The following is a 6,733-nucleotide window of genomic DNA, read 5'->3' as shown; positions in this document are numbered from 1 at the left end:
TATGTGTCTGGACCTTTGTCCAATAGCATCAGATCTAGATATTTCAATAGCTGCTTTATTGTCTTCATGCATAACAAAAGGCAAAGCAGGTTTTTTCCAAACATCTGAAATTAAATAATTAAACCATACAAGGTTATTTGCAGCTTTGGATAAACAAACATATTCCGCTTCTGTCGTTGAAGTGGCCACTAGTTCCTGTTTACCAGTGTACCAGTAAACTGGACAGTCATTTAATAGGAATATATAACCAGATGTACTTTTTCTACATGAGGTGTCTCCAGCCCAGTCCGCATCTGCGTAACATGTAAGCTTTGGTTCTTTATTGTCATTAGGTTCTAACATTAAACAAAAGTCTAGTGTACTTTTCAGATATCTTAGAATTCTTTTAACAGCTTCCCAGTGATACATTGTTGGTTTGCTGACATGTCTGGATAATAAATTGAGTGGTAAGGCGATATCTGGTCTTGTCCAATTAGATATATAAAGAAGTGAACCTATGATTGATCTATAAAATGTGTTATCCTTGAATTTGGGGGAAGATTCATCAGTATTTCTTAGAAAATCAGTTTGCATAGGAGTATCACAAGGTTTGGCATTGTTTAAATTGCATTTATTTAAAAGTTCTATGATCTTATCTCTCTGAGTAAGTTTGAATCCCCTTCTAGTCTTATTAATTTGAACACCAAGATATTTGTTTACTTTGCCTAGGGATTTTAACGAGAAATGTTCATTTAGCTTAGTTACAAAAGTTTCTCTTCTCTCTTTATGTTTTCCTATGTATAAAATGTCATCCACATAAATCAATACAAATTCAATGTAATCATCACCCTTTTTGACAAAGAAACAGTTATCAGCAGTGGTAGCGTTGAAGTCCATGGTTTTAAGTACTTTTACTAAACAATCATACCATCGTTTACCAGATTGTTTTAACCCGTATAAACTCTTGTTTAACAACCAAATCTCATTTTTGTTTGTGTATTGACTGTGAGGTGCTCTTACGTATATTTCCTTATCTAGTTTTGCGTGTAGATACGCAGTCTGTATGTCATATTGAAATACATCAAGATTGAGTGCTGATGCTACCACTAGAGCTGTTTTGACACTTTCTGTTCTTACAGTGGGGGAATACGTGTCAGTATAGTCCTCCGGATATTTCTGTGCATAACCTTGTGCAACTAGTCTAGCTTTGTATAGAGTATTGCCTCCCTCTAAGTTCTTAATTTTATATATCCACCTGGTACCAATAATTGTTTTATCTTTAGGTGCAATTGCAGGTGTAAATACATTTAATCCTTGTAAACTTTCCATCTCCTTTTTCATCGCTAATTCCCATTTTTCTTTTTCTTCACGAGGGAGTTTTAACACTTCCTCATATGTATTAGGTGTTGTTGGCTCACCATCCATGTGCATTATATAATCCTTGTATTTATTTGGCATTTGATTTCTGGTGTTTCTAATAGTTTTTTCAGGTTTACTATCGTTATCATGCAAATATCTTGCTTCCTTTTTTGTTAGTGTGTCTGTCTTTATTTTGTGTTGGCTATTTGTCCAAGTTTTGGTTTTGTTTTTATATTTGTTGATATTTTGCTTTTCTATGGTCCCTTTCTCATGGGATTTTGTATCTTTGTATTTATTTGGAAATATTTCATTAAGATGTAATTTAGACCAGTTGGCCTGTTCATGGAACACAGCTGTTCTGGAGACTATAAATTTGTTATTATTATCAATGAATCTGTACCCTTTAGTGCCAGTCTCATATCCCATAAATCTGAGCCTTCTGGATACGTTTTCTCCCTTTCTTCTTAATTGCTTAGGTATGTGTACGTCTGCAGTGACTCCGAATATGTGCATGTGTGCTAATTTTGGTTTCCTATTATACATCACTTCATATGGTGTCTTATTTACAATGCTGGACCAGGTTCTATTTTGTGTGTAATTTGAATAATGTAAGGCTTCTGACCAGAATTGTTTGCTTAAGCCAGCATCTTCCAATGTGCATCTAATCATGGTTTGTAATGTTGAATTCTTCCTCTCTGCAATCCCGTTCTGGAACGCAGAAAATGGACTAGATGTGTAATGTAACATTCCTTTGTCTTTTAACCATTGGGAGAATTCTTTAGACATGAATTCACATCCCCTATCTGTCATGATTTGTTTTATTTTGATATTGTGTTGTGTTTCTATGCGTTTGTAAAATTCTTTAAATTTTTGAAAGGTTTCATCTTTGTGTTTTAATGTATAAACAAATCCATAGCGGCTATAATCGTCTACTATTGTCAAGAAGTAACGTTTTCTATAAGTGATTGATGGAGTTAATGGACCAACTAAGTCCATGTGTACTAAATCAAAAATTTTGTTAGTTGATCTAGTAGATTTTCTTGGCCTGGGACTAGTTTTTAGTTTTGTAGATTTACATACTGAGCATTCCAAATAGTTTTCACAATTTTTTATTTTAACACCTTCTGCGTGTTCAGTCATTTTTTGTACTACAGGAAAACTGGCATGTCCTAACTTCCTATGTAAGATGTGAGCACACTCATCATGAATTGGCTTACCTATTTTTGGTTTTTTTTCATTGTGTGCATCTATGTGATCATGAGATATTTTACATTCATCATTATCACTGTTGCTAATATTTTCATCATCTACTTCAATACAATCTCCCATATTTGAATCAATGTTATGCAGCCATTTTTCCTTTGTTATCAGATAAGGTAGGCCTCCTTTAATTATCACAGTGCCTATATTTATTTTATTCTTCTCTAAAGTCGCTTTTCCTTTTGAAAAAACAATGTTAATGTCAGAATCTCTACTTAGTTTTATGGCACTTAGTATGTTATGAGGTATTTCAGGTATTAGCAATACCCCCTCTATTTTTCCTAGACCAGGCAGGGTTACATTCCCTCTACCTAATACTTGAACCTTTTCTTGGTTAGCTACCTTTATTACAAATTTATCTTCTGTAAATGAAGACAATATATTTTTGTTATTAGTGGTGTGATTGGTTGCTCCAGAATCAATAAGCCAATTATTGTTCTCATTTTGCTGTATGTTAGTGTTGTCTTGTTTATTTAACCCATTCAGTGAACCAGATTTTCTATCCTTTGAATTATCTCTGCCCCCTCTATTCTCTTTGTAATTTGGTGGGCTTCTATATCTATGTCTATCTATGGAAGACTGTCTATAATTGTATTTGTCTCTATATTCTGACCTATGTCTTTCCTTTGAAATCTTGGGGCAATCTCTTCTATTGTGTTCCCTGGATCCACAATTGTGACATTTAAATGTTTCATTATATTTTTCTTGGAAAACTACTTTCCTATATGGTTTGTGTTCTGTGTGATTGTTAGAACGATTTCTTCTTGAATTGTCTTCTGCTATCAATTTATTGGATAGACTTTCTATGGATAAGTATCCTAGATTGATTGTGTCTAAATGTGACATAAAATTGTCCCATGATGGATCAAGTGAGTTGATAATAACACTTTTCATTGTTTGGTCTGAAATCACCTCCCCCCTCAAATGCAGCTCAGCTCTTATTTTGTTTAAAGATATTAAATGCTCACTTATGGAAACCCCTGGTTTTATCCTAGATGAAAAGAAATCTTTAGACATCCTTGTGGTGGTAGCTACACTATCACTGTGAAACAAATTAAACATGCATTGAATAATTTCTGAAACAGTCAGATTTGGCTTAATGCTGTGATACATTGCAGGAGACACACTAGATATTATTAAGAAAAATGCTCTATGGTGTAAACAATCTATTTTTATAGTCCAAGGTCTTTTTGGGGGACTAGTGATAAAAAATAGTAAGCTTTCCTTCATAAAGACAACCTGGAGCTGTTGATACCATTCTTGCAAGTTAATGCCATCAACCCTTAGCTTCGGGAAGTCACTGGGTAAATTTCCGACATTATTGGGCCCATTACTTACAACCTGAGGTAGTCTGTGGTCTCGTAAATGCAGAAAATTGCAAAACGGCGTGGGGATGCTCGCAACGAGTCTGCGCGGTCTTCTCGTCAGTTCATGTCTTCCCGGGCCGTCTGCGTAGTCTTGCGCATGCGCGTTGTCCATTTCTTCTTTGGAGTCGTCGTGGAAGGTTCTCCCCATTGCGGCTCGCTCGTTCTGCTCCTCCTCGGACGAATCGGTCTCTGGTTCGATTTTGGGAGTCCTGACGACGGCGGCTGTTCTTCCTCTTCTTTTGAGGGCGTTGGTGCTTGCTTCGGTCTGTGGCGTAGGGCGGTATCAGCAAGGCTCTCTGGGTTCGGGCGTCAGCGCTCTCGTAGTCTGGATGGGAGCGGGCAGGTCTTGAGGCATTGGCTTGCTCGCTCGCTTCTTCGTTAGCTTTTTTGTAATTTTTAGTTTTGGCCCAAATGCGGCAAAAAGCGTTTTCATTGCTGATTTTATTTGGTAGTTTGTTGAATCACCTTCACTTTCTGATTCTGATTCTTCTGAGGTGTTTGAATCTTCTTTTTCATTTTCGTTGTCTGGTAATGTTTTTCGCGCCAGAAATTTTGAATTGAGCTTTTTGATTGGCTCTGCTTCGCTCATCTTGGAGGCCTGTTGAAACCAAGATGGCTGCCATTCAAAATTTCACGCGGGATCACCGTTTTTCTTCTTCGCAATGATTTTCTCTGCAGTCATATCACTCACTATTTTTGGGTCTTTAGACTTTTCATTAGTGATGTTTTTCTCTCTCGCTGCTCCGCTGTTCTTCAGCATATCTTGGAGGTTCGCGATGAGGCTTTCATCATTCTTCTGGCTCTTTAATAATTTTAATATCTCTGACCTGAGTTCGTTATTCTCTATCTCGATTTCCTCCTGGTCATCATTTTCATCTATTATTTCTTCGTCTTCAGTGGTGTATTCTTCGGATTCTCTCGAAATTGCGTTTGTGGGTTCGTTGATTATTTCTTGTTCTGTTTCCATTTCTTTGCTGTAGGCCCTGGTGTTGGGCCTATCTTTCTTAGACATTTTTAAGTTTTTATTGAGTCAATTAACCATCCTCTGCTACCAGCTTGTTGCAATATTTTTCAGGATCAGACTCAATAAGATTAGTAAGAGTTAAAGGTTTAAATATATTTTCTTTTATTTACAATAGGCATTCTATATTCACTGAATATTCACAGATAGAAGCAAGGAAAAGGGTGCATGTAGCTCCTTATATATACAATGGGTGGAGCTATATGTGGGAGTGGTGAATTATGAATACATTAATAAGTGAAGAATAAGTTAACCCCTGATACCCCGTTCATATACTATTTACACATTAGAGAATAAGGCATTTACATCTGACAGTAAATATGAAAGGATGCTTTCTGTTGTGGTTCCTCTATGACAGGGGTGTCAAACTCAAGGCCTGCGGGCTGGATCCAGCCCACAAGTTGCTTAGATCTGGCCTGCAGGCATAGCCTGGAAATAGCAAACGACCGGTCCGCGTGCCTCTGCTAGCGAAAATAAGAGCTTTGGTGGCGCAGCAGACTAAAGTGCTGTTAAGTAGCACCAGCTGCCTACAATTACTGCATGTTCGAATCTCATCTAGGGTTGCCAGGTCTGCTTCCAAAAAATAGCGGACAAGCAGTGGGGGGGGGGCGGGCTGTTAAGTAGTAAAAAAATTAAAAAAAAATTTACAATTAAGTTATATATTTTCTTACAAACATTTTAACATGTATTAAAATAATCACTTCAAAACTTTACTTAAAATTCAAAACATCAAATATATTATAATAATATGTAAAATATTAAATTACATTTTAATTTCATCATAAAGTTTTTGAATAAAAAAATGTCCACTATTTTGTGAAAAAAAATAGTGAACATAATGTGAAAAAAGTGGACTGTCCGCTCAAATAGTGGACACCTGGCAACACTAATCTCACCAGGCTCAAGGTTGACTCAGCCTTCTATCCTTTCGAGGTAGGTAAATGAGGACCCGGTTTGTGGGGGCAATAAGCTGACTTTGTATAAAAAAGAACACGGGGGGGGGAAAGCCCTACTAAGCAGGTATACACAAAAGTATGAAGGCTATTGCTTAACGCATTGTAAACCGCCCTAAGTCTCTGGAGAAGGGCGGCCTATAAATCGAACAAATAAATAAATAAATAAATAAATAAATAAATAAATAAATAAATAAATAAATAAATAAATAAATAAAATGGAGCTTGTGGGGCTCGTGGCTGTGATGGCCTCCTGCAGCCCTTTGCCAGCAAAAACGGGGCGCGGGGGTGGGGGTGGGGATGCGCTATCGAAACAAACTAAAAACAAAACAAAAGGAGAAATGTTTCCCCTTTTGCATTTGAGCATGCAAGAAGGGACAAGAAAGGAGAAACAGAAAGAGGAAAGACCAAGAAAAAGATGGGAAGATGGGAAGACAGCAAAGAAGGAATAATAAGGAAAGAGGGGAAGGAAGAAGGAGAAGGAAGAGGGAAGGAAAAAGAAGAAAAGGAAGGAAGGAGATTATAGTGAGAATGGGGGTCAGTCTCAGGGAAGTCCTGCCTTAGCATTTGGTCACCACAGGGCCCCCCAACATGAGTCCATGCCCCCAGTCATGCCCCACACCGCCACCCAGCCCTCTGAGGTCAAACACAACCCTGATGTGGCCCTCAATGAAATCAAGTTTGACATCCCTGCTCTATGACAATGAGATCCATGTCCCAGACAGAATATGAGATCTCAGTACAGGTAGGCCTCGCCTTATGACGGATTGCTTAGCAAGAGTTTGAAACTACGA

Source organism: Pantherophis guttatus, chromosome 8 (genome assembly GCF_059756535.1).
Source record: "Pantherophis guttatus breed Tessera chromosome 8, ASM5975653v1, whole genome shotgun sequence".
NCBI classification, from domain to species: Eukaryota; Metazoa; Chordata; class Lepidosauria; order Squamata; family Colubridae; genus Pantherophis; species Pantherophis guttatus.
Note: the sequence above shows the minus strand (reverse complement) of the source record.